This window comes from Astyanax mexicanus, chromosome 1 (genome assembly GCF_023375975.1).
Source record: "Astyanax mexicanus isolate ESR-SI-001 chromosome 1, AstMex3_surface, whole genome shotgun sequence".
Taxonomy (NCBI): Eukaryota; Metazoa; Chordata; class Actinopteri; order Characiformes; family Acestrorhamphidae; genus Astyanax; species Astyanax mexicanus.
This window is the reverse complement of record NC_064408.1, coordinates 14,329,402-14,355,693: the sequence shown is the minus strand read 5'-3', so window position 1 is coordinate 14,355,693 and position 26,292 is coordinate 14,329,402. Positions and strand designations below refer to the sequence as shown.

Sequence of the window (26,292 nt, the reverse complement as noted above, 5' to 3'; positions counted from 1 at the left end):
CAGATGCTTAAAGAAGCAAACTGTATTGTAGTTATGTACTCCTAACTAGTTTAGTTCTAACTAAACGGTAGAATGTGTCATCAGATATTAAAATATAAGGTCTCATTTTATCTTTTACATTTTTTTCATTAATTTTAAAACGTCTAGTTGTGGTCTCTAGTATAAATGAATGCCATGGGAGCTGTTTTTTTTTTGTAAAAAATGCTCCAGTGATCCGGTATAACGCTGCTTTAGTCTGGTGGACGAGTGGGGAACAAACGATAGGATTTCAGCTCTTGCTCATGATTATTAATACATGCAAACATATCACCTCTGATTGGGTAACAGTGTTAGACGCATTTTAAAATAAGGACATTTTTACAGTCTTTTTAATGTCATGTATTACTTTACAACATGTGTCATGCACTGCTAAGTGCAGTTCAGCCGAAATCCACCGGAGATCCTATGTAAACCTAAAGTTACATACACACAGAGGTGGGTAGTCCAGGTCCAGAAAGTAAAAGTCCATCCCGGACTTTTGTTGGCTGAGCCGCACCAGAGCCGCTCAGGCAGTTGGAACAAAACCCCGGGGTAGATTTTTACTTTCTGGACCTGGACTACCCACCTCTGCTTACACAAGATAACTTGCTAAGAAAGTAACTAGAGTAAACAGAACTGCTCTAAACAGGTTTTTCCGTAGATAAATTCTAATTATTTGTTCCTTTGCTCTGAATTACCGGGCAAAGCATAGAACACTGATGTGTTATTTGCACAAATAACACAGGAACGAACTTCTGCCATGTCACTAGCACTGTTAATCAGCTCCTATCTGAGGAGACGTGTCGATGCCCAGCTTTAGCTCTGCCTGTGGGCGGTCGCGAGCCAAGGTGGACGAGGCCACAAATACTAATTCACAAGTTAACGTAGACACGGTGCTTTTTCTAATCCACTAATCTTTCTGAATATTTTCTTTTTCTAGCTACTGCAGACAATGGAGGTTGAGGAACAGTTTAATGTGCAGCATCATATACATATACTCAGAGGGACCTATTGTATTTTACAAAGAACAAGAAAAAGTATATTTTAGCAGAAGACCTACTTTAAGGAAACATTTTAGTGCAAGTTTGAGCTCTTGATTAGCCTTTGATTCTGGACACTGCCTGTTCCCCAGTCCAATTTCCACATGCTGGGCTGCCAGGTATGGAACACAATAGCAGTCATATGCAGCATACATACATGCAGCATACATACATACTTCTAAAAAGCTTCATAGTCAGAGACTGATGAAAACACTAGCAAATATTGGATGGAGACAGCTTAGGGAAGGACCCCAGAAGGACTACAAGACTACAAGGTGCTGAGCTGGCTCTTGTAAACACTGAGCTTCAGCTTTAAGGCTAGCTTATCTTATCTAGAGTAATTTGTCACAACTTCTAGTAGGGATGGGTGTTAAAGTCGCGAGTATTTGAAGAAGGTAAAGTGATCCAGACTAGTGCTGACTAAAATGTCTTCATTCTACAACACAAAAAAAGCTAAAATAAAGTGTTAACAGACAGACCACAGCTGTTTACAAGCTTTTAAGCTTTTATCTCAGCAGCAACCAGCGTGAGACACAACAGAACAGAACAAGGCATATAAGTATATGAGAAATTAATTGAAAATAAAGCAGAAAGAAAGCAAAAACACAAGGATTAGGAGGATAGTGGCAAATATTGGTGAGTTTACACAGCGGGAAGAGTCTGATCCAGGAGGGTAGGCAGCAAATTAACCTCAATCACTGCTTCCCACAATGGGGCAAACACTTTGTCGCAGAATTTACATAAATTATTGAATATCAGCATCTGTCTACAGTTCTCATGCTGGTGCATCATTAATCTACATGCTGTTTTGTAGCTCAGATACACAGATTCGTTTTAAATCAAATTCAGATAGCCTATCTCCCTAAAGTGAGGATGGTTAATTATGACTGATGTTATGTTGATGTTGATGGTGATAATTGTGATCATGTGGATGTGTGATATACATAGAACCAGTTTTTTAAAAGATTCTGTAACGAACTATATGACATACTATGTATGTTTTTTTTTAGGATTGAGCTCATGTCCATATAATTTTCCATAACTTGTTAACATGCTAGTGCATCTCAAAAAAATCTCATTAGAATCTCATTAAAAAGTGACTTCATTTCAGTAAATATTTAATCTTTGTATTACACACAGAGTGATCTATTTTAAGTGTTTATTCATTTTATTGTTGATTATGACTCACAGCCAATGAAAACCCAAAACATCAGTGTCTCATAAATTGTAATATACATAAGACCGATTGGTACTTTTGGCAGTGTGAGCAGTGTGCCAAGTCCTGCTGGAAAATGAAAGCCACATCTCCATAAAAGTTGTCAGCAGAGTGAAGCTGCATGAATTGCTGTAAGTTTTTTTGGGAAAACAAAACTGCACTGACTTTAGACTTGATAATAAAACACAGTGGATCAACAGCAGCAGATGACATGTCTCTCCAAACCATCACTGATTGGTGGAAACTTCACACTAGACCTAGCAGTTTGGACTGTGTGTCTCTCCACTCTTCCTCCAGACTCTGCTCCCTTGATTTCCAAATGAAATGTAAAATTTACTGATGATCAGTGATGGATTAGAGAGTTAACTGGTTTAGAGAGTTTTGCTGTTTTTTTTTTTTTAACCAGAAGACAACCAATAAGACAACCAGAACTAGTAGATCCAAGGCAAAAATAGAGTAAACTAAGAGACAATTCAGCAATCGAACACAGGATGGCAAATTGAAGAGGAAAATGCTCTGTAATCAAAAACAGACAAGTTGGCAATACTTTGCAAACTTTTGCAAAGGACCAAAGGAATATTTATTCACAGACTAAGGGGGAACACAGGTAAAAAATATTAGTAAACCGGTGACTGAGAACATGCGTTTTTTTTTTTTGTTTCTGTTTGGGTGTTATAAAACATAAGGCATGTAAATGAAAATGAGCATTATGGGATTTATTGGGGTTTCTGGAATCAGCGAGGACAGAGGGAAACCCAAAGGGTGACACATTTTGCACACTACAGACAACATTTCTCCCAAATTCCAAATAAAAATATTGTCATTTAGAGCATTTATTTGCAGAAAATGAGAAATGGCACAAATAACAAAAAAGATGCAGAGCTTTCAGACCTCAAATAATGCAAGAAAACAAGTTCATATTCATAAAGTTTTAAGAGTTCAAAAATCAGTATTTGGTGTTTTTTATCACAGTTGGCATGTTCTCCTCCACCAGTCTTACACACTGCTTTTGGATATTTTTATGCTCCTTTACTCCTGGTGCAAAAATTCAAGCAGTTCAGCTTGGTTTGATGGCTTGTGATCATCCATCTTCCTCTTGATTATATTCCAGAGGTTTTCAATTAGGTAAAATCAAGGAAACACCTTATCATTAAGTGGTCTCTTATTTTTTTCCAGAGCTGTATTTTTAGTAACCGTAAAAATGCTGTGTCAGCTCAACAGGTTAGTCCGGCACACAACTTGTTTGTCTAGACGTTTCTGCTCAGCATCATTCCACCCAACCCGCCTTTCATCAGAAGTGTTGCTGCATAATGTCTTTATCTAGAAGCTGTAGTACCGTATACCACAGTGACCTATACCCACAGGCAGAGCAGCGCTGTGAGCCTGTTATACTGCAGGCTTTACTAGCTGCTGAGTTGCTGCTGCTCTTTGATGTGACCTATAGTGAACGGGCTGCAGAAGATAAGAGGAGGATCAGCTGTGAAATTTCAGCTTCAGCTTGCAGAGGATATGCTAAAGGTAATGTCAGAGCTGTTGCTGTTGCTGTTGGATGTGTTCTTGTTGTTGTTTTAAAGAACTGTAATGTATTCCTGCTCTGCTGTCAGTGTCAAGCTGAGGAAGGTGAATCTGAGATGGTGATTTATGGCCTAGTGCTGCAGACTGCATGCAAATACTGTATATTCTCATCTAGCATTGTTTTGTAGGATTCCTGTAGCGCTTATTCATTCAATTTTCTAATCTGCCTGTCATGTGATAGCAGTACAGGGCTTAAAACAATGCAGATACAGAAGAATAAATTCAGGGAATGCTTTATATCCATCATCAAAATGAGAAAAAAATATGATTTTTAGCTCGGAAGTCTCTAGAGGTTACTTAGAATAGAATAATAAAGACCATCCAAGACCAGTTACCAGCAATATCAAAACTTGAGCTGAAGTTTACTTAGCAGGGCAGTTAAAAAAGGAGGTAATATCATCATAATGTCATGTACTTCTGCATTCCAGTGTCTTTTTTTAGCTCCGCCCCCTCATTACCAGTCCCCAGGTGTTTCCTGTTTTCTCTTCCGCCTTCTGTGTGTATTTAAGCTCCTGTGCCTTCAGTGTTAGTTTGTGGGTTCTTGTACGTTGTTAGTGTCTTTCCCGGTTGCTTACCTGTCAAGTTTCCTGTTTTGGCCGGGAAACTACCATATTTTACACCTCTTTCCCGTCGCCCTCCTGTTTTAGTATGTTCCTGTACATTTCCTGTAATTTATATTTTAAAAAAACTAATTAATTAGACTGACCGCTGTGTACATGAAAAATCCCTTAACGCCAATCACGGTACTGGTTTAAGGAGAAAGTCCCGCCTTTGAGGAGAAACAGCCAATCAGCCAATCAACCCCCCCCCCCCCCCCCCATCACTGTGAGTTTAGGCAGCTAGTTGAAGCAGCTGACGTTAAAACATATCTGGATATGCGGAGATTTTTGTAAAAGAAAAGTTACTAACCTTGGAAACTGTGATAACATTGTTTCTGGAGATGCTTTTTTTTAGGATTGCAGGACTTATTGTAAGCTATAATGAACGAAAATTAATTTAGCAAACTAGCTAGCTAGAAGCTGGATGTAGTGGATAGCCATAATTTAGTACAATACTTTATGTTGGTAATTTAAAGCAGTTTCTTAACCTTGATCACTGCCATAAAATTGTGTATTTTCCACCGGATCCAACTGATCAGCTTATAAACAAACCTTTATTGAGTTTACCTGTTAAAATCTATTATTTGGACTATAAATCAATCATTATCCAACAGTGTATTAAACACACCATACCACCGCTTACTTTACTAAGTGCCTTTAAAGCAGAAAAATGCTCTAAAATATGCAAAACAGTGAGAATATGCAGTAGAATATGCAGCAACAGGGTTGAGAAGAATTTTGCAGAATTTGTGCACCCTTTGTTCAATTTTAAATCCATTGAATAAAAAATATAGAACATGTAGGAGAGTGCATTCCTCAGATTCTGATCATCTAATTGTAGTTTGTAAGGGGTTCACAGGTGGTTATTTTTTTTTTTAAGATTTGTTGTAAACCTGTCTTAAAATGTAAGGGATACTGAGCCTCAGTTGGGCTGGTGGGATGGCTCAAAGTGGGCGACGAAAAATTTCCCTTATTTTTAAATCCAAAACTTGACAGGTATGCGGTTGTGTTTATGTTCTGTTTGTTCCCAGTGTTCTGTTCTTGGTTTGTTGTTTCCTTGTTTCTTGTTTTTAATAAATATTATATTATATCCGCTCTCCACATCCTCTCTTTGCTGGACCGTGACAGAATAACTGACCATAATATGGACGCAGCAGCCAAAGTCAGAGCTCATCTGGCTCTTAAAGGGAATGACGAGTGACACAATGATTTTATTCCATGTTACACCCAAAAAACACACCCATGATTAATTTAGAGAATTAGTACATGCATTTTGCTCGCTTTGAAACGCACAAGTTGTTTTTTTGCCCCCTCACGATACCAAAAAAAAAAAACACACCAACAAGCTCTACAGTGCACTACAGATCACTAAAATAGGGTCCATGGTCCCATTTAAATCCCACTTCACTATAATTCAGTACAGTGAAGCTCAGTGAATGTGAGCTCCCCTTCTGTGTTGGATTTTCTTTTGAATGATGAGATAACAGTATTTAAGGTTCGGTGTGTGTCACGTCTTTGTACCAAACTCTCATTACTCACCTATTCTAAGTTGTTGAATACGTTGTGACATTCTAGGAGACCTTTTAAACAGAGACTAATGAGTCTTTTCTGCTGCTGTTTTATATCTTCTGTTGTTGTCGTAGATCGTAGAGGCGTAGGTTACATTTGTCATGCTGTGACAACAGTAGAACAGCAATTAGAGAACATCTACACCTAGTTCAGTTCAGGTGTTTTCACACTAGGCCATATTTTTCAAACCTGGGTGCGATTTTTCCACAGGTTTGGTACGTTTGGCCAAGTGTGAATGCTGCATTCAAGCTCTGTACTGCTCCTGAGTCTTCATGATGTCTTCTTATGTGACTGGTTAATGGACAGCACAAACACTTGTTTTGCACTGCCCTGCATACATAATAATCTTCTCATATGTGAATAAAAATAAAATCCCTTTCAGACAGCTTCCTCATACAGCGTCCACAGTTAATCCTGTTGGATGTGGTTGGTCCTTCTTGGTGGTATGCTGACATTACCCTGGATACCGTGGCTCTTGATGCATCACAAAGACTTGCTGTCTTGGTCACAGATGCTCCAGCAAGACGTGCACCAACAATGTGTCCTCTTTTGAACTCTGGTATGTCACCCATAATGTTGTGTTCATTGCAATATTTTGAGCAAAACTGTGCTCTTACCCTGCTTATTGAACCTTCACACTCTGCTCTTACTGGTGCAATGTGCAATTAATGAAGATTGGCCATCAGGCTCGTTCAATTTAGCCATGAAACCTCCCACAGTAAAATGACAGGTGTTTCAGTTTTATTGTCCAACCCCTGTAGATAGATAGATAGATAGATAGATAGATAGACAGATAGACATTTCCCACATTATATTATTTTTTTAAACCTTCATTGGTTCCATAGTGGAAAAATTAACCCTTAAATAAAACCATAAGTAATTCTAGTTAGTTAAATTTCAAGAATTAATGTTAAAGATTTACAGTGGTATGAAAACGTTTGGGCACCCCTGATCATCATTTTATGATTTTCCTTCATAAATCATAAAACCATCATGCTATCCATCATGCTGTGGGGCTGTGTGGTCAGTGCAGGTACTGGGAATTTTATTAAAGTTGAGAGTCACATGGATTCCAGTCAATATCAGCAGATTCTTCAGAACAATGTTTGAGAATCAGTGAGAAAGTTGAAGTTGAAGCGCTGAGGCTGGGTACCTCAACAAGACAACGACCCTAAACACTAAACTCTGCTCAAAATCTACTAAAGCCTTCATACAGAGGAACAAGTACAACATTCTGGAATGATCATCTCAGTCCCCAGACTATAGAATATTATTGAAAATCTGTGCTGTGATTTAAAGTCGGCAAACCATCAAACCTGACTGAACTGGAGATGATTTGTAAAGAAGAATGAGCTAAAATACCTTCAACCAGAAGCCAGACTCTCATTGGAAGCTATAGGAAGCATTTAGAGGCTGTTATTTCTGCAAAAGGAGAATCTACTAAATATTGATGTAATTTTTCTGTTCAGGTGCCCAAATTTATGCTCCTGCCTAATTTAGTTTAAGGAATGAATGCACACTGTCAATAAAACCTATAAACTTAATTTCACTTCTCAAATATCACTGTGTTCATCTGCTTTATGATATACTGCATTTAACTGAAATTGCTGATCCAAACAACCAATGATTTATGAAGAAAAACCATGAACAAACTTTTTCATACCACTGTATATAGTACATATATAGTGTTTTTCAATCATTTAGTAGGAACAAAAAAAATCAGTAAACCTTTATCTATTTTGGAAGCAACAGTTTCTTGCCAAAACTCTGATTTGGTATAAAAATAATAATGTAATTAATAATGTAACAAAATAAATAATAAAAAGCCAAATCTCTACCAAAAGTGCAGAATATTTAGTTGATCTAAACTGCAAATATGAATAATTATACACTAAAATACGTTTAATAAATAAATAAACCACGAAATTACTGAATAATACGATATTGCACATTCACAATATTATATCTCACAGTTACAGTCCTGATTGACTGTATACTGTGTGTTTGTGCTTAGGTAAAGATGCTGCTCAGAATCACCACGTTCGTGTGTACTGAGCTGAAGTCAGATTGTTTGTTTGTTTGTTTGTTTGTTTTTTCACTAGATATTAGAGGTATTAGACTAAATAAAGGGTAAAGTTCACTAAAAAAAATAAGCCGTCTGAGCGTTTTCACTTATTTTACTTTAGCAGCGAAATTCTGGAGCTGTTTTGTAAGCCTGTCCATTTAAATTCATCACACACGCTCTTTCTCACACACACACACACACACACACACGTACATCAACACACTTTCACACACACTCTGTTGGCTGGGGCTGATTTGATTTCCCGTCGCTGCTCTTTACATGCCACCTTTTCTTTTAATTGGATTTGCCTGGATGGAGTGTGACGCAGTTACACGGGCCACGGGGAGTTTTTAACATGCAGCAAAATATCAAAACATACACAAACACACACACACACGCACGCACACACACACACACACACACACACACACACACACACACTAAGCCTACGGGCACTGTGAGTTCGTCCAACATTGTTTGTTTCTATAGACTGATTAATTTACTCACATTATCACTATGTCTGTGTGTTTGCCAACCGCAAAAAGCAGTTGAGGGATGTTTTTAAAATTCTCATTGCACCTGAAAACAGTCCCCTCCATATTTTAATATATGAGTAATAAAAAAATATATGAGTTATAAAAAAAATAAGAGATCCCTTTAAATATAGATTTTCTTTGATTTTACCAAATTGAAAACCTCTGGAATATAATCAAGAGGAAGATGGATGATCACAAGCCATCAAACCAAGCTGAACTGCTTGAATTTATGCACCTGGAGTGGAATAAAGTTACCCAAAAGCAGTGTGTAAGACTGGTGGAGGAGACCATGCCAAGATGTATGAAAACTGTGATTAAAAACCAGGGTTATTCCACCAAATATTGATTTCTGAATAATTATGAACTTGTTCTCTTTGTATTTTTTGAGGTCTGAAAGCTCTGCATCTTTTTTGTTATTTCTCATTTTCTGCAATAAATGATCTAAATGACAGTATTTCTAGTTGGAATTTGTGTGAAATGTTGTCTGTAGTTTATAAAAAAAAAACAATGTTCATTTTACTAAAACATATACCTATAAATAGCAAAATCAGAGAATATGATTTTTTTAAATCACAGTTTTCATGCGTCTTGGCATGTTCTCCTCCACCGGTCTTACACACTGCTTTTGGATAACTTTATGCCTTTACTCCTGGTGCAAAAATTCAAGCAGTTCAGCTTGGTTTGATGGCTTGTGATCATCAATCTTTCTTTCTATTTGGAAAAATCAAATAATCTCTTCATTTTTTAAGTGGTCTCTTATTTTTTTCAGAACTGTAGATTTAACACATATTTCACTTTGGAGAAGGGATCATTTTTATCAGTGATTTTATGTTTAATTAAGCTCACAGTTCAGAGCTGTCCTCGCTGGAGGTTACTCTTATTCCGTTTCTCAGGTTCTCTGTAGTCGTTGGGGAGAGAAATCCCCCTCAGCCTGCAGCTCTAAAGGCGGGTTTGATCTCTCCGGTCCCTGTCCGTGCCGTCAGGCAGTCACACAGACAGCTAAATCCTCTGTGATCCTCTGCCTGTCTCTTAACGCAGGGCAGCTGAGCTCATTAAAATCTCCTTTTCCATTAGACACCTGTACTGAACGGGTCCGGTACAGAGAGACTTAGGAAGGTCCACGCTGGCTGGCCTGGAAGGGCAGAGATGGATTAACCAATTACAGGCGCTGTATAAACACAGGGAAAGCGTTTGGGTGGCTACAGATTGGATTTGCCATTAAGATTAATGGGCTGGTGGCTTTTGGGCATTTGTTATCAGCAGTGCTGTGCTGGAGTCTGGATTAGGGCCCTGCGGGTTTAAATATGTTCTGACTGATAATTAAACTTTACGTAACTGAATATCAGACAGCATTCACTTTGCGTTAGTGTTGTAGATCTACTTTTTACACTGACAAACTAGTTCCTGTCCCGTGACTTCTGGTACAATGTTCAATGGAAGCTGAAGAATGCTGCACTGACCTTTAGGCAAGGCAAGTTTATTTATATAGCACCTTTCTTACACAATGGTCTTTAAAAGTACTTTACAAATTAGAAAATACACAGATAAGTCAAATTAAAAAACATGTAAAAGAATAACAGTAAAAATGGAAATATAAACTAAAATAAGAATTAAGTATGATTAATTCAAACATGATTAAAACAAAGAGAAGTAAAGTTAAAAACATGTAAAAGAACAACTAGAAATTAAAAATTAAAATAAAAAAGAATAAAGCATGAATAAAACATGATACAAAAGTGCCATTACAGAATAAAAGTGGGCAGAGCTGAAGGCCTGATCTAACATGTAGGTTTTTAGTCTTGATTTAAATGGAACCAGCTACTACTCTGGTTCCATTTAAGAGCAGCGTAGTAGCTAAACGCTAACGCTTCATGTTTAGTTTTTACTTTAGGCAGCTCTAACTGACCAGTTCCTGATGATCTGAGAGTTCTGCTCGGCTCATACTGCTGGAGCACATCAGATAAATATGCTGGTCCTGCACCATTAAGACATTTATAGACCAGTTACAGAATTTTAATGTCTATTCTGTAACATACTGGTATCCAGTGTAGAGATTTAAGAATGGGGGTGATGTGCTCCCTTCTTTTAATCCTAGTCAAAACTCTGGCTGCTGCATTCTGAATCAGCGCGTGTGTGTGTGTGTGTGTGTGTGTGTGTGTGTGTGTGTGAGGGGTCTACTTAATTAAATGTGGATATGATTTGTGTCAGAGCTACTTGTCTGTTTTACAGGGACTATTCTAGCCAGACACCACCGGTCAGAATTCTTTTCCTTCACTGTGCTCTCTACTAGGGGTGGGTATCATCACTGATTTCCCAGTTTGATTCGATTCCGATTCACAAGGTCCCGATTCGATTCAAAATCGATTCATTCAGGGAAATTTAATTTACAATAAAAATTGTAGTTTGAATATGAAATGTATGTAATTATACAAGAGCACTCTCAAACTTAAACCATTCATTAAAATATTAGTGTTTATATTATATAGACTTAACACAACAGTTATATTCTTTTTTTTTTATATATAATTTAATGTAGCTTAGTTAATTGCTACACTGTGTTTCACATCTCAAATGCGCTTAAAGGGTAAAATGTGGGTAAAACAGAACATTAATAAATCAGACATAACATTGTTTTTTAATAAATGTATTTATTTGTAAATAAAAGTGTGAAATTCCACTAGTCAGATCCACTAGTTCAAATGTGATACTATAAAAAGCATAGTGATAATAAAAACACAACAAGCTAAATGAATAATGTAAAGAGAGAAAACTTTATTACATTTAAAGGAAAAAACAGCCAGTCTGAGCGGAGCGCTTCTCCCCAGTTATAAGAGCCTCACGTTCCCTGGGGACAAAATAATCTGAATTAGTAACAGCGCTTCATAGAGAACGCAATCATAATTTCACTATTTACATATAAAATCACTCAGTTACAGGTTAATCTACAGTTATTCCGGCTAACAGTTACTGTACTGATGCTGCTATAGGGTAATTTAGCACGCCGGCCGCATGTAAGGCTTTCAGCCAATGAATCGAAGCCAAAAATCGGTGTCTCAAAACGTTAGTTTGAAAATTATATTAGACCAATTTGTACTTTTAGCAGTGTGGGCAGTGTGCCAAGTCCTGCTGGAAAATGAAATCCACATCTCCATAAAAGTGCTACATAAAAGTTAAAACACAGTGGATCAACACCAGCAGATGACATGTCTCTCCAAACCATCACTGATTGGTGGAAACTTCACACTAGACCTCGAGCAGTTTGGACTGTGTGTCTCTCCACTCTTCCTCCAGAATCTGCTCCCTTGATTCACAAATGAAATGTAAAATTTACTGATGATCAGTGATGGTTTGGAGTAGGGGTGGGCGATATGGCTCTAAAATAATATCACGATATTTCAGGGTATTTTTGCGATAACGATATACTTGGCGATATAGGAAAACAGAAAAATAATTCATTCATTTCAGGAATATAGTATAATAGTATAACAGAATAATCATAACGTGGCAAAATAAATAATATAACATAAAATAATATAATGCAGTAAATAATATTGCAGAATATTTAGTGCATGCATATAAACTGCAAACTAAAACAATTATACAATAAATACACCTAAAGCTTCACAGTAAATAATAAACTACTTTTAAGACAGAACATCTCTATTATCACGATATGGATTTTTAATATCATGATATTTCTGTGTCACGATATATTGTATACGATATAATATTGCCCACCCCTAGTTTGGAGAGACATGTCATCTGCTGGTGTTGATCCACTGTGTTTTATTATCAAGTCTAAATGCATTTATTAGAACCTTTTGTATTTAGTGAGATGAATCTTTCACTTAAAATCAGAGCACGTTCACAACGTTCACAAAAACATGAATCTCACAACACACAACACAAGACAGGCCTCTGATAGCTTTTTGGTGGGTATGCAGTAAATCAGTTCTCCTCACAGGTGGATCCACGCTGTATACATGCTCTGTATACACACACACACACACACACACACACACACTACAGCTGAGCTGAGAACTGCAGACTGCAGTAATCAAAAGACTGCAGGATCTGAGACTGAGCCTTTGAAGTTAGAAACGTTGAAGCATAGAATGCCTTTAATGATACAGATAGTGCTACTAACTTTAGATAGAGTGAGAGAGAGAGAGAGAGAGAGAGAGAGAGAGAGAGATAAAGAGAGAGGGAGAGAGAGAGAGAAATAATGTCTTGGATCTGGCTGTAGTTTTCTCTAACCCAGCACATGTAGTTGGATGAAGTCCAGACTCTCCCAGTACAACCCCGAATTTCATCATTCATCATTTATAAATCCATATTAAATCTCTCTCTCTCTCTCTCTCTCTCTCTCTCTCTCTCTCTCTCCACACTCACACACATAAGGAAGAGTAAAATTGAGAATGATGGCAGAATGTAAGAAATTTTAAGAAATTTGGGAAAAAGGGTGAGAGTATCGGGCAACGGATGTCTTAAAAGAGGAAGACAAATAGAGAAAACTATAGGAAAATATAGAGGAATAAAGAAAGAGAGATAATAAGGAAGATAATGAGAGGCAGAAAAACTGAGAGGAAAAGTGACATGAATGTTTAAAAAAAAAAAAAAGAAAGAAATAGAAAACGAGATGAAAATATAGATTGAGGAAACCATACAGGAAAACTAAGAGAAGGAAGAAAATGGGCACTCGAGAGCTGTAGAGAAAAGGAGATTAGAAATTTAAGGGAGAGAAAGAGAACCAGGGAAACGAGCAAAGAAAAAAGGACAGGATAGCTGAAGAAGAAAAGAAGTGAAATAGGAAAGAGGAAACAAGACTTGAACACACAGAGGAAATAGCACATAGAAATAGACAGCAAGGAAACGAGACAGGAAAACTAAGAGGAAAAGTGACAAACGTTGAAGAGAGGAAGAAAATAGACAAGCGAGAGCTGAAGAGAAAAAGAAAGAAAAAACTGGAAAGAGGGAACTAGATGGGAACGCAGAGAAAATGGGACGGAAAAATAGAGATTGAGGAAACGAGACAGGAAAACTGAAAGAGAGGATCAGAGTGGAAGGAAAACAATAAAAGAGAAAGAGAGACATCACATTTGAAGTGGGATGAGGGACAGATGAATTGAACTGAGACAGGAACAGGAAGAGTTATAGAACAGTTGAGAGGAAGTAAGACAGGAAAATGTAGGAAGAAAAATGAGAGTTGGAAAAAGACAAAGTGGAGTGAAGTAAAGTAAAATATGTGGAAGGTATGAAGAGAGAAAGATAAGATGGAGAATATAGAGAGTGTAAGAGATTTAGAGTGAGAGGTTAAGAAGCTTCAACTGTCCTCTCCTCCAGGCTCCGCCCACTGTCCCGTGCCCCTCCCACTGTGAGGCTCTGCTGGTGGTTTGATCCAGAGCGCTCAGTGCAGGGGGCAGTGGTGGTGGAGGAAGGGGAAGTGCTGGAGGCTCCAGCTGAAGACCTAGACAGATGGGTTTCCCTCAGTCTTTCTTCAGCTGAGTCCACTGCATCCCTCACTGCATACCTGAGACCCCCCACCCCCCTTCTTCCTACAGTCAGACTGGACGATGTCTTCATCCTCCACCGTCCTATCAGGACACTCGGATCAGCCCGTCCCCCTGTGAGTAGATTAACAGCTCTGAGAGACAGACAGACTGAGAGAATGATGCATCTGAAAAAGTGCACAAGTTTAAAATTGATTGTAGTTGTGAATCGATTAGAATCATTTAAAGAAATATTTAATACAGTGTATTGTCTTTTTTAATGTTTGATACATGGCTTTAATTGGTTAAATTTGTGAAAGAAAATGAGCTAAAATCAAAAGATTAGTATATGGTTTGTATTTGATTTAGTTACTTCATGGTTTGTTTCGGTTATTTGACGTCATTAAAAAACTAATTGAGATTTTGTGAAAACAATTGAGATATGTTTCCTGTAAAATTTTAATAGTGTTCAGTATTGCAGTTTGAAACTTTCTTTGAATTGTATTTGAAGTGAACTAAATTGTGGTTAATTTCATAATTTTGAGATGCACTAAATCTCAGTATCCTCTAGGGCAGGGGTCGGCAATAGGCGGGATGAAGCATGAAACATCTGGCCCATGAGGTTGTTTTTTGAACAGTTTTTATTAATTTTTGTATTTAAAAATGAAAAATAAAATGCTTTTCTGGTGAGCTTTTGTTTACATTCCTCCCCTGTCTCTCTGTTGCGCTTGTCGTAACTTAATTTTCCACCTGTTCTCATTTTTCCGCCTGTTCTTGGGCTCCCTATCTCCTTATAAGGGCTTTTTTTCCCCGACCATGTCCCAATTCACTAGCCGGGGCAGTGGTAGTGTATTGGGCTGCGACCATGACGACACGGGTTCGATTCCCGTGTGAGGAGCGGTGTTTTTATTTATTTATTTTTTACCTGCTTTAAGATCAGCTGTTCTGCAATTGGGTTCAACAACCCTCTGGGCTGGAGAGCTACTAGTCTGCAGCACCCCATCCAATTACATTTCATTTTTTTCAAAACAGATTTTTTTTTGTGTCCCGCCATGTAATAGCTTGGAAAATATCTGCCCCGCGGCCAAATTTAATATCCCTGATACCCTAGACATGATTAAACTTAAGCATAAAATGTATAATTTCACATCAATTAAAGCTGAAATTACTGAAATTGTTGTATACAATTGTAATAATGTAAATAAAATGATCAGATTTATTTTTGGAATTTGATGGAATTCTAACTCCCAATATCTATGAATATATGAAGATCCATTGCATGAATAATGTGAAAAATTTGGAATCTAATTTGAATTATCGTGAAACAGATAGATAGAAATAAATGCACTGAAATTAAATTGGGAAATTTCAAAAATATTTGTATGTATTTTATTGTGAATTGTATTATTTTAAGACTTAAAATTGAACTGAATACTTTTTGACTATTTGCTACTATTTTATAATTAAACTGATTTGTAAATATAAAAAGTGGACTTTTTAAGTTAATGAGAAATGTAATAATACAAATAATCATTTACTGAAAAAAGAAAATCTACACTTTATTGTGATTTTTTTAAATGTCATGTTATAGTTCTTAAAATCAAAAATGAATTGTCAAAAGATGTAAACCTTTTTAATTTAGTCGTTATGCTAAATAAAAATAATCCAAGTAAGCTGTGACAGTTATATAACTATATACACTTATACTGTGACCGATATAAGAATCAAATCACTTTGAATTATTTAGAATGAGAGTGAATCAGTTCTTGGTTGTGTGAGGTCAGAGATTTGCGCTCCTAAAAGGCAGTGTACTCTGTGTGTGTGTGTCCCTCTGATAATCCCGCGCTCGCTGACCCGTAGTGGGAGAGCTGGAGGAAGGTTAGCTGGGGATTTGGCCTTGATCGCCCCGGTGCTTATTTCAGTATGGGCAGCAGCAGCGGTGGCTCTGTGTTAGTGTCCGGTCGGGTGGGCAGCGCGGCGGCTGTGGTGGTCCGTGTTTTGTTCTGAGTGCTGGTAATGGCTGCTATTGATTTAGAGTTAGCTTCTCCTGCTGCCCACCCTGTTTCTGATAAGAAGAGATAATCTGAGTGATTCAATTAAACCAGCCTGAGGATTAAACACTGAGATACACTGAAGAGAGAAAGAGAGAGAGACAGAGAGACACTAAGGCATAGAGAGACAGAGTGAGAGACAATGAGACAGAGAGTGAGACACCAAGAAAGGCACTGAGACAGAGAGTGAGACATTAAGACATAAGCACTGACAGTATGAGACACTGAGAGAGAGACACAGATACTTGAAATAACGTTGAGAAAGAGGAAGAGACAATGAGAGAGACAATGAAAAAGAGGAAGAGACACAGAGAGACAATGAGAATGAGAGAGACACAGAGAGAGTGAGAAAAAGAGGGAGAGAGAGACAGACACTGGAAGAGACATTGAGAAAGAGGAAGAGACACTGAGAGACAATGAGAAAGAGAAGGAGACACAAAAAATGAGAATGAGACAGACACAGAGAGTGAAAAAAGAGGGAGAGAAAGACACTGAGAAACAGAGAGAGACAGACACTGGGAGAAAGAGAGAGACACTGAGAGACAGAGAGAGAGAGAGACACTGAGAAAGAGAGAGAGAGAGAGAGAGACACTGAGAAAAAAAGAGAGACAGACACTGGGGGAGAGAGAGAGAGACAAACAGACAATCACTGAGAAAGAAAGACATAGACAGAGAGACATTGAGAGACTAAGGAAGAGACACTGAGAGAGACAGTGAAAAAGAGGAAGAGACAGAGAGACAATGAGAATGAGAGAGACACAGATTGAGTGAGAAAAAGAGGGAGAGGGAGAGAGAGACACTGGAAGAGACGTTGAGAATGAGGAAGTGACACTGAGAGAGTCAATGAAACAGAGGAAGAGACACAGAGAGACAATGAGAATGAGAAAGAGACACAGAGAGAAAGAGAAAAAGAGGGAGAAAAAGACACTGAGAAACAGAGAGAGAGAGACAGACACTGGGAGAGAGACAGAGGGAGACAGACACTGAGAAAGAGAGAGAGAGAGAGACTGAGAAAAAGAGAGAGACAGACACTGGGGGAGAGAGACAAACAGACAAACATTGAGGAAGACAGACATAGGCAGAGAGACATTGAGAGACTGAGAGAGAGAGACGGAGAGAGACTCTGAGACTCCGTGAGACCGAGAGTAAAATACTGAGAGAGAAACTGGGACACAGAGACAGAGAGTGAGACACTAAGCAAGACAATGAGGGATAGAGTGAGACACTGAGACACAGACAGACAGAGAGTGCGTAACTGAGAGAAACTGAGATAAACTGAGAGAAACAATGAGAAAGAGGGAGAGAGACACTGAGAGAGACCATGAGGAAGAAAGAGAGACACTGAGAGACGGAGAGAGACAGACACTGGGACACTGAGAGACAGACATTGAGAGAGAGAGAGAGAGAACATGAGCTGGTTAGATTATACTTTCCCCCGCGCTCTGTAAGAACACAGTCAGAGGGTGAGATGTTTGGTAGTTATAATAAGGGGGTGTGTGGTCATGGTTTAATAATGATTATATTGTATTATGGATCATTTGCTGCTCATTATTCTGTGCAGGATCTCAGGGTTTGGTGGGAGGGCTGTGCTGGAGCTGTGCTGGAGCTGGAATTGTTTAATGCAACAGTGTTTTAACTCCAGTGGTGCTCGCCAGCTGCAGCAGCTGCACAGATTGGATTGATTAGCCTGTTTCTGAACCGTGATCCCGGGCAGGACCGAGCTCCGCTGGGCGAGACGTGGCCTCGACCCTCAGCGGGGTAATCCAATACGACCATTGACCTGATTTCTGGGCTGTAATTCTGTGCCTCATTATCACTTATCAAACTGGAACTGCTAAAACTGTGAGAACATGTGATGAGTTTTCAGTCTGAGGGGATGATTGAAGCACCCTAAATGTGTTTTAATGATTTGGAAGAGAAGTAACATGGACTTTTATGTAGTTAAACATGCGTCTGGTTATCTTCTAGTTTCTTTTGACGATTTTAAAAAGAATCAGACAGATATTTTACATTTTTTTTACATAAATCTGATCAAATTTATTTGTATAGAGCGTTTTTATGCCTCCTTGATTGTAGAATCAAACTAAATTGTAAAATTTTAAATATAGGTTTAAATAAGAGTTATGTACCAGATTTTTAAATGAAGAAACAAAAATTAAATTTCATCAAAAAAAATGTAAGTTTCACAGTTAAAATCGAATTGAAGAAAAAGATTCAAATTTGACAATCAAATCGATTTTTCAAATTCCTAGTTTAAAACCATAATCCTTAGCAGTGATATTTCAGATGTACAGATTTAGTACATTAGTATACATTTGAATTACAGCTTTTTATAACTAATAGTCATAATGTATATATAATAATAGTTATAATCCAGCAATACGATGGGACAAAAAAAAGAGCAACAATGCATAAACATAAAATGTAAAGTGATGTTCTAGTGTTTTTTTCTGCCCTCCTGTTTGTTTATTTGCCTTTCCCTGCGCTTGTCCCAGTTTTCCTCAAGTATCTTCGCCTCTGTCTTCAGTGTGCTCACCTCTGTTTATCTGTAGCTCCACCCCCTTGTTACCTGCCCCTAGGTGTTTCCTGCCCTTTTCTGTGTATATGTGTAGTCCCTTTGTTTCAGTGTTCCGTGTCAGTTTTTGTATGTCTTATCGTGTCAGGTTAAGTGTTTCTTTGGTTTTGTAGTCTCTATGTTCTCTGTGATTAATTGTTGCTTAGTTTATTGTTTGTTTGTTTTATTTTCTTGTGTTTATCAAGTAAATTTTCACAATTGCGTCTGGCTTTGCGTCTGCATCGCTCCCTCCCTGACAGAAAGACCACAAAGGAAAACAAAATGAGTAAATGACATGTTATGTCATTATGATTAGATTTATGGAGGTTAGAGAATGTGAATGTTATTATAAGCTAATGTGGCTAATGACTGATCTGAATATAACAAAATAAATAAAGGAGAGAGCCAGAAGGTAGCATAGACACGGAGACACCATGATACATTTATTCATCCACTCCACTGTCAACCTGAGTGACTGCATGCACACAGAGAGAGAGACAGAGAGAGACAGAGAGAGAGAGAGAGACAGCGACATAGAGAGGAGAGAGCCAGAAGGTAGCATAGTCATGCGGCACCATGACACACTTATTCACTTCAGTCGTCAACAAACCTGGAGGTTTCTCAGTTTACCACAATTCCCTATGTCCATTAATAGAGAGACAAAGAGAGAGAGAGACATTTTGAAAGAGAGAGAGAGAGAGAGAGAGAGAGAGAGATCTATATTATACAGGAAATTGAATTAATCCCCAAACCTGAGTCGAAGCTTGACATAGTGTTATTGTGTTTGGAACTGTTAAGCTCGGTATGGGTAGCAAATGAGTGTGTGTATGTGTGTGTATGTGTGTGTGTGTGTGTCTGTGAGTGTGTGTGTTTGTGTGTGTGTGTGTGTGTGTGTATATGAGGTCAGTGCTGCACAGTGTCACTGCTGTAGTCATTAACTGTGCTAATCCACTCCACCTGAATATCCTCCGCCTCAGGCAGCCTCTAGCCACTGCAGTGTGTGTGTGTGTGTGTGTGTGTGATTGTGTGTGTGTGTGTGTGTGTGTGATTGTGTGTGTGATTGTGTGTGTGTGTGTGATTGTGTTTGTGTGAGACTAGAAATTGCTCACTGAATAACCTCATCATGCCTTGCTTTGCTTTCTTTACTGCAAAATAGGTTGCCTATGTTTCTTGTCGTGTGTGTGTGTGTGTGTGTGTGTGTGTTAAAAATTATGAGATGGAGTGTGTGTGTGTGTGTGTGTGTGTGTGTGTGTGTGCACATGCTGGGTCAAGGCAAAAAAGTAATACAGAGCACACAAGAGAATCGTTCATTTATTAAAGACCTAGCAGAGCTCGTAATAACATCCTTGGCTCCCAATGTGTGAACCCTATAGGAGTGTGTGTGTGTGTGTGTGTGTGTGTGTGTGTGTGTGTGTTATTCAGAGAGCAGTAATGGATCTTTAATGGCTGAGATGGGTGGTTGAATGGTTCTTTAATTGGTTAATCACGTTAGCGAGCTGTTGATTGTAGATCAGTAATGTTCATCCATTCATTTCGCATTCATTTCCATTTAAAGTGGCCGTGGCCTTTGTGTGTCTATCTGTTCATTAGTCTGTCTGTTTTCCTTCTTTTAAACAGTATCTGCAGTCCTGTCAGTCATTAAAAACTGGGGATCAGATTCCTGCATGTTTGTAAGTTGTTGCTTTATGGTCAGTTGGGTAAATTATATAAAACTACAGGTTTTAATAACTTTAGTAATTACTATTGTGTTGTTTGGTAGGTAATAGATAGAAGGTATGGTATATTATACTAGCTTGCCTACAAGCTACCTCGGTTGCGATGAACACGCTGGCTGGTGTTTAATCACACTCACAAGAGAACACCTCACAACATATGCGCAACTTAAATATAGGCATTCCCAAGCGCTTCCATGTGGTAACACTGAATTATCAACTTATATACTTCTATCCTATGACTCCACTCTAGTTTAGGATGGGCTCTGGATGATGTATGGGTTTAGAGTCGGGGCAAGAGAGTCTATAGCACAGTTTAACCTGAGAGGGTGCTGCAGAGTGTTATAAAATTTCCACAATAACAGTATTTTTTTAAAGGTTAGGTAATTTTTATAAAATTTTAAGTAGGACTGGTATGTTTCATTACTTCAAACGAACACATTTCAGGTATTAATGTAAAAAATATGGTTTAGGGCTTAGTGGCTCTTTAACAATATAATCTAAATCTAATCTCTAATCTAAATGTAGTATAGTATTTGTTATATTAATTATTATTAGATTGTGTTCGGTCCAATGACTGTACATTACATGTCCACACAGTTGACGCATCTTAAATTCAGTGTTTTTTATTATTTTAAATTGTCCTGCATTGTAGATTAATCCTACAGTAATCCAAACTATGAATAAACGCATAATGAATTGTGAATAACGTATTAAACTTAAAAATAAAAAAAAAAAACAATATACTCTGTGAAGCAGGCTGATAATCTTATCTTGTGCAACAGAGGTAACTTCTGGTCTTCCTTTCCTGGGGTGGTCTTGATGAGAGCCAGTTTCATCTTAGCATTTTTGATGGTCTTTGCGACTGCTTTTGAGGATACTAAGTTATTAAAATGTTTTGGATTGACTGACCTTAATTTCTTAATTTTTTTAAAGTATTTTTTTTCTTTGCTTAGTTAAGTAGTTCTTGTCGTAATATGTATTAGAACATTACTCAAATAGAGTTATTCACTGTATACCTGTAACGCTACCTCTTCACTACTTTACAACTGATGCTCTCAAACACATTAAGAGACAAGAAATTCAAGTAATTAACTCTTGATGAGTTCACAGCACAGCTGTTAACTGAAAGCTGATTATTGCAGGTGACTCTACCTCATAAAACTGGCCTGAGAAAATCCAGCCAAGATGTGCAAAACTGTCATTGGAAGAATCTAAAATATAAAAATGTTGATTTATTCCCAAAAATATATATCCCCCCCTATTAAATATCAAAGTACAGCTTACAAGGAAATGGTTCAAAACTAGTTTTACCTGTCAAGTCAAGTCAAGTCAAGTCATTATCAACCGCTTGGTTGATATTTCAACCAAGTTCCAATTAGCCTGAACGTGCCGTCTTTGGCCTGTGGGAGGAAACCGGAGAACCCGGAGGAAACCCACGCAGACACGGGGAGACCGTGCAAACTCCACACAGAAAGACCCGGGTCGCCCCAGCCGGGAATCGAACCCAGGCCGTCTTGCTGTGAGGCGGAAGTGCTACCCACTGCGCCACCGTGCCGCCCCTTAGTTTTACCTGTAAAAAAAAAAAAAATTAAATTAAATATATGTATGTTTGGTGTTCAGACGCTTTGGGTTGAGTCGACTCATTGAGTGAATCATGATTCAAAACATTGTTTTCAAGCCCATGCATTCACTTCACGCGCTGACCTCGTATCTACACAGCTGAGGAGAAACTCACACACTGATGGACACTGGATTATACTTCAAAATGCAAGTTTATGACGGAAAATTGAGAAATAACGCACAAATCGAGTCACAGAAGAAACTTTGAAGAAGAGATTTTTATTGTTTTCCACAATTAATTACAGATCCTCACCGGAGAGTGATGACGCTGCAGTTTTTAGAAACGGTTTCTTGTTTTCAGCTAAATATGTGCTTTATCCCACCGGGTGTTGAAAGTGCTGGAACAGTGCTGGAGCTTTTTTTCAGTACGAAAATGTTTTTACAAAATATTCGCATTAGGGCTGGGCGATATGGCTAAAATAAAATATATATCACGATATTTCAGAGTATTTTTGCGATAACGATATACTTGGCGATATAGGAAAACTAAAATAATTAATTAATTTCAGGAATATAGTATAAGAGTATAACAGAATAATCATAATGTGGCAAAATAAATAATATAGCATAAAATAATATAATGCAGCAAATAATATTGCAGAATATTTAGTGCATGTATATAAACTGCAAACTAAAACAATTCTACAATAAATAAACCTAAAGCTTCACAGTAAATAATAGACTACTTTTAAGACAGAACAGCCCTATTATCACAATATGGATTTTTAATATCATGATATTTCTGTGTCACGATATATTGTATACGATATAATATTGCCCACCCCTAATTTGCATGTTAGTCTGTGGGAGGCGCTGGTAACCAAGGTAAGATGGATAAACACTTCAGAAATGAGTAGCGTTTTCGGAAATTTTAGATTAAAAAGATAAAATGTCTGTATGTAAAATTGAAATGATAAAAACTGTTAAGAAAAATATTAAAACTGTTATTCGAATTAACTGAATTACATTAAATTACATTACATTTGGCAGATGCTTTTGTCCAAAGTGACTTACAATAGTGAAGTACAAAAGTAATAGAAGTTAAAGGTAAAAACATCTTTAGATAGGGATAGAGGAGTGATGGAGGGGAAGAATGAAATGAGGTTAGAGTAGTTAGTGTGTTAGAGGTGTTAAGAGAGTTAAGAGAATTATTCGTTAGAAATTGCCGAGCACTCGCTCAGGCTGGGATGAACAGTATAAGGGACAGAATCAGCTGAACGCAGCGCATCCTCACTGCCAGAATATCTCCAGAAGGCTGAAGATAAGGCTGCAACCCCGAGTTCCATTACATCTTCCTCACACGGCTAAGAAACCAATCCAGAATTCAGAATACCTGCAGCCCTGTGACTTTCATCCCTTACTCTTTCATCCGTTCACCATTCACAAAGGACTTTCTTCCCCGTCAGCTTCCATCTGCTGCTCTGAGCGGGAGAGGACAGGGAGCCGGGCAGATTCGGCGGCGGCTGTGGTCTCGGAGAACGCGGTTTGAGGATTGCCGCTCTGTGAGAGGCTTTGCACTAATCCAGTTGACACTTCTGAATGTCTGGGTCTCTTTTTCTCACAAACTGTTTAGAATAGGGAGTGAATGATGACATTTCCTCAGGCAGTAGCCGGAGCTCTCCACGCTGTGGAATGAAATGTATTAGGAATCTCAGGGCTGGCATGTGTTCAGTAGCCTGGAGAGAGAGAGAGAGAGAGAGAGAGAAGCCTGGCTGGCTGTGGCTTTTGTTACAGACGTCTTTTCTTCTGCACTTAATGTCTGGATGTGCTTCAGTTTTGTTGTTGGGTTGAGCTGAGGACAGTCCGGTTGGGTCTGGGTGATGCTGCGCAGACAGTAGTGTGTAATCCTGCTGTGCTACATATGGTTTTAATAATGGAATTCCATTTGAGCAGCATTGTAGAAGCAGATGGATCTGGTGCAACTTCACTGTGCAACAAGGTGCCTGGTAATAAAATCACTAATCACAAATAGTAAAAAACCAGCAGCACTTGTTGACTGGAGAATTTCAGATTTATTGACAATACAAAAATAACCAACGCGCTTCGGCGCTCAGGCCTTCATCAGGGTTAAAAGACACAAGTTAATAGCATTCCTGCTTTTAAAACACACAAGATTACAAAACAACCAATGAGAACACTCCAAATACTAAAGGTCACATGATCAGCCAATGAGAGGCTGGCAGATCAATTTCACAGAGGAACCACTTCCACCCAAAACTTCTTAAAAGTCCTTCTGAAGTTCATAAACACAGTTAATCATCCATTTTAGGGAAAAATACTTTTGCTCAAGAACACACATACAGAGGTAAAAAGGTAAAAACAACCAAACTGACGAAACAGGCACATTTCCCCAAATTACCTAAAGAAACTCTTTTAAGCAGCATTGGAAATAATGGTACTAATCAAGGACTTTTATAAAAATGTGGACTAGGGTTGTCACTTCGGTACCGATACCAACTGTAGTATCATGATACTCAATACCAAATTGAAAAAAATAAAACAACAATAAAACTGTCTAAACATGAAGTAATTTCTGCCAGGCATGTCATATTTTTTTTGTCTAACTGCTGTATCAGATTTCTGAACTCTGTTTTTCTCAACTGTATATACAGAAACTTGGTCCATGCAGATGTATTAAGCTACAGATTTATCATATTTTTTTATAATAAGTCTTTTTAGTAACTGTATATTTACATCTTTTTAGAATACATGCCTAGGGCACAGTGTTGCCCTCAGGCAGAAAAACATATATTTTCGGTTATCCCACCATTCAATACTGAACTGTACATTATTTTGTATGTATTATTATTAGTATTATTTTTTTTTATATAATATTACCACCCTGCTAAAAAAAAAGCTGGTCTTAAGCTGGATTTTATAGCAGTGAAGGCATATCTAGTGTATATCCAATACAATGAGAAGTACAAGTGGGTCATGAATAAAAATAGAAATATATTTGACTTTTTTTCAAATATATGTATGTATATTTGTATTTTTACTATACTGTTATATTGTGAACGATATTATACCCTGAAATATTGTGCCGTATCACTCACCCCTAATTATGACATCAGGGTACTACTTTTTTTTTTTTTTTTTGCTTTTTTTTTAACAAAAAAAGAAAAATTCACACTGTTCTCATTCCCATTATATATCTACTAGACACAGATTATATTTGTTCAGTATCATTTATTTTACTTTAATCCTGGATATATGGAGATATTTGGAGTGCAATTTTAGTCACTAATCATGACATTCTTGATTATTGACTTCTGTAACAAATCTGATAAAATTCTTATATATATATATATATATATATATATATATATATATATATATATATATATATATATAATATCTCAGTTAAGAGTGTACCATATCATATTGTATACAATCATAAAATTTAATTTCCATTTTGTGGCTTTTTCAATTTTTTTGTTTTTTAATTCAGTGCATTAAACATGTGAGGGTTCATTTCCAAATAATTCAAAATCCAGGACTGCGAACTGGATTCGGTGTTCAGATTTGAAGCCCTGAGATTGTCTAGACTGCATGCATGATGTTTGTTTCACATTCAGTGTGTGCAGAGTATGTTCCTGTGCAGTCATGTGATTAACTGTACAGTGATATATGCACTTCTCAGAGGGAAGTAGAAGCAGAAATCAGGATGTTTGGCCCTTTTTATTTCTCTCTTTCTCTTGTTGTTGCTGAATGTTGTTGAATGTTGTGGGTCCAGCTGAAGCTCCCGCAGCTTGCTCCTCTCTCCGGTTCTCACAGCCTGTGGTGTTCTCTGGTTGCAGGTGTTCATCTGTTGCAGAGAGAGGAGGCAGTGCCCGATGCCTGTGGTGTGAGGTGAGTCTCCTCACATATACTTTAATATATGTGTATATATTATACATATATATATATATATATATATATATATATATATATATATATATATATATATATATACACTCTGCTGCTGCTGCTGCTGCATTAGCACTGTTTTACTGCACACTGGGTTAAACACATGCTGCTGCAGTTGTGCAGTGTGTGGTTATGTAATGGTGGGTTAGAACAGAGTGATATAATATCTGGTGTGAAAGAGAGGAGTGAATATGTAGAAGTGTGGGACGAATGACTGATCTGATTTTGGAGGATGTGGGCAGCGTGCTGTTTTGGTGGGATTATCTACAGGAGGTTTGTTTAAAGAGCTAAGGCGATAATCCTCCGTGCTTCGTGCGTGGTAAAGTCTTGTTTAGC

General features: G+C 37.8%; 1 protein-coding gene across 4 annotated transcripts in view; it reads left to right on the top strand.

Moving 5' to 3' along the window:
- camkk1a (calcium/calmodulin-dependent protein kinase kinase 1, alpha a) overlaps window positions 1-26,292 on the top strand; it is a 165,089-nt gene that overhangs the window by 30,863 nt on the left and 107,934 nt on the right. For 3 of the 4 annotated variants that reach the window (XM_022665768.2, XM_022665764.2, XM_022665769.2), the window contains exon 2: window positions 25,848-25,899. The gene's annotated coding sequence lies outside the window, so the exon portion shown is untranslated. Of the gene's footprint in view, window positions 1-12,970; window positions 14,245-25,847; window positions 25,900-26,292 lie in introns of those variants that run through there. The other variant, XM_049469163.1, reaches the window with a different exon arrangement.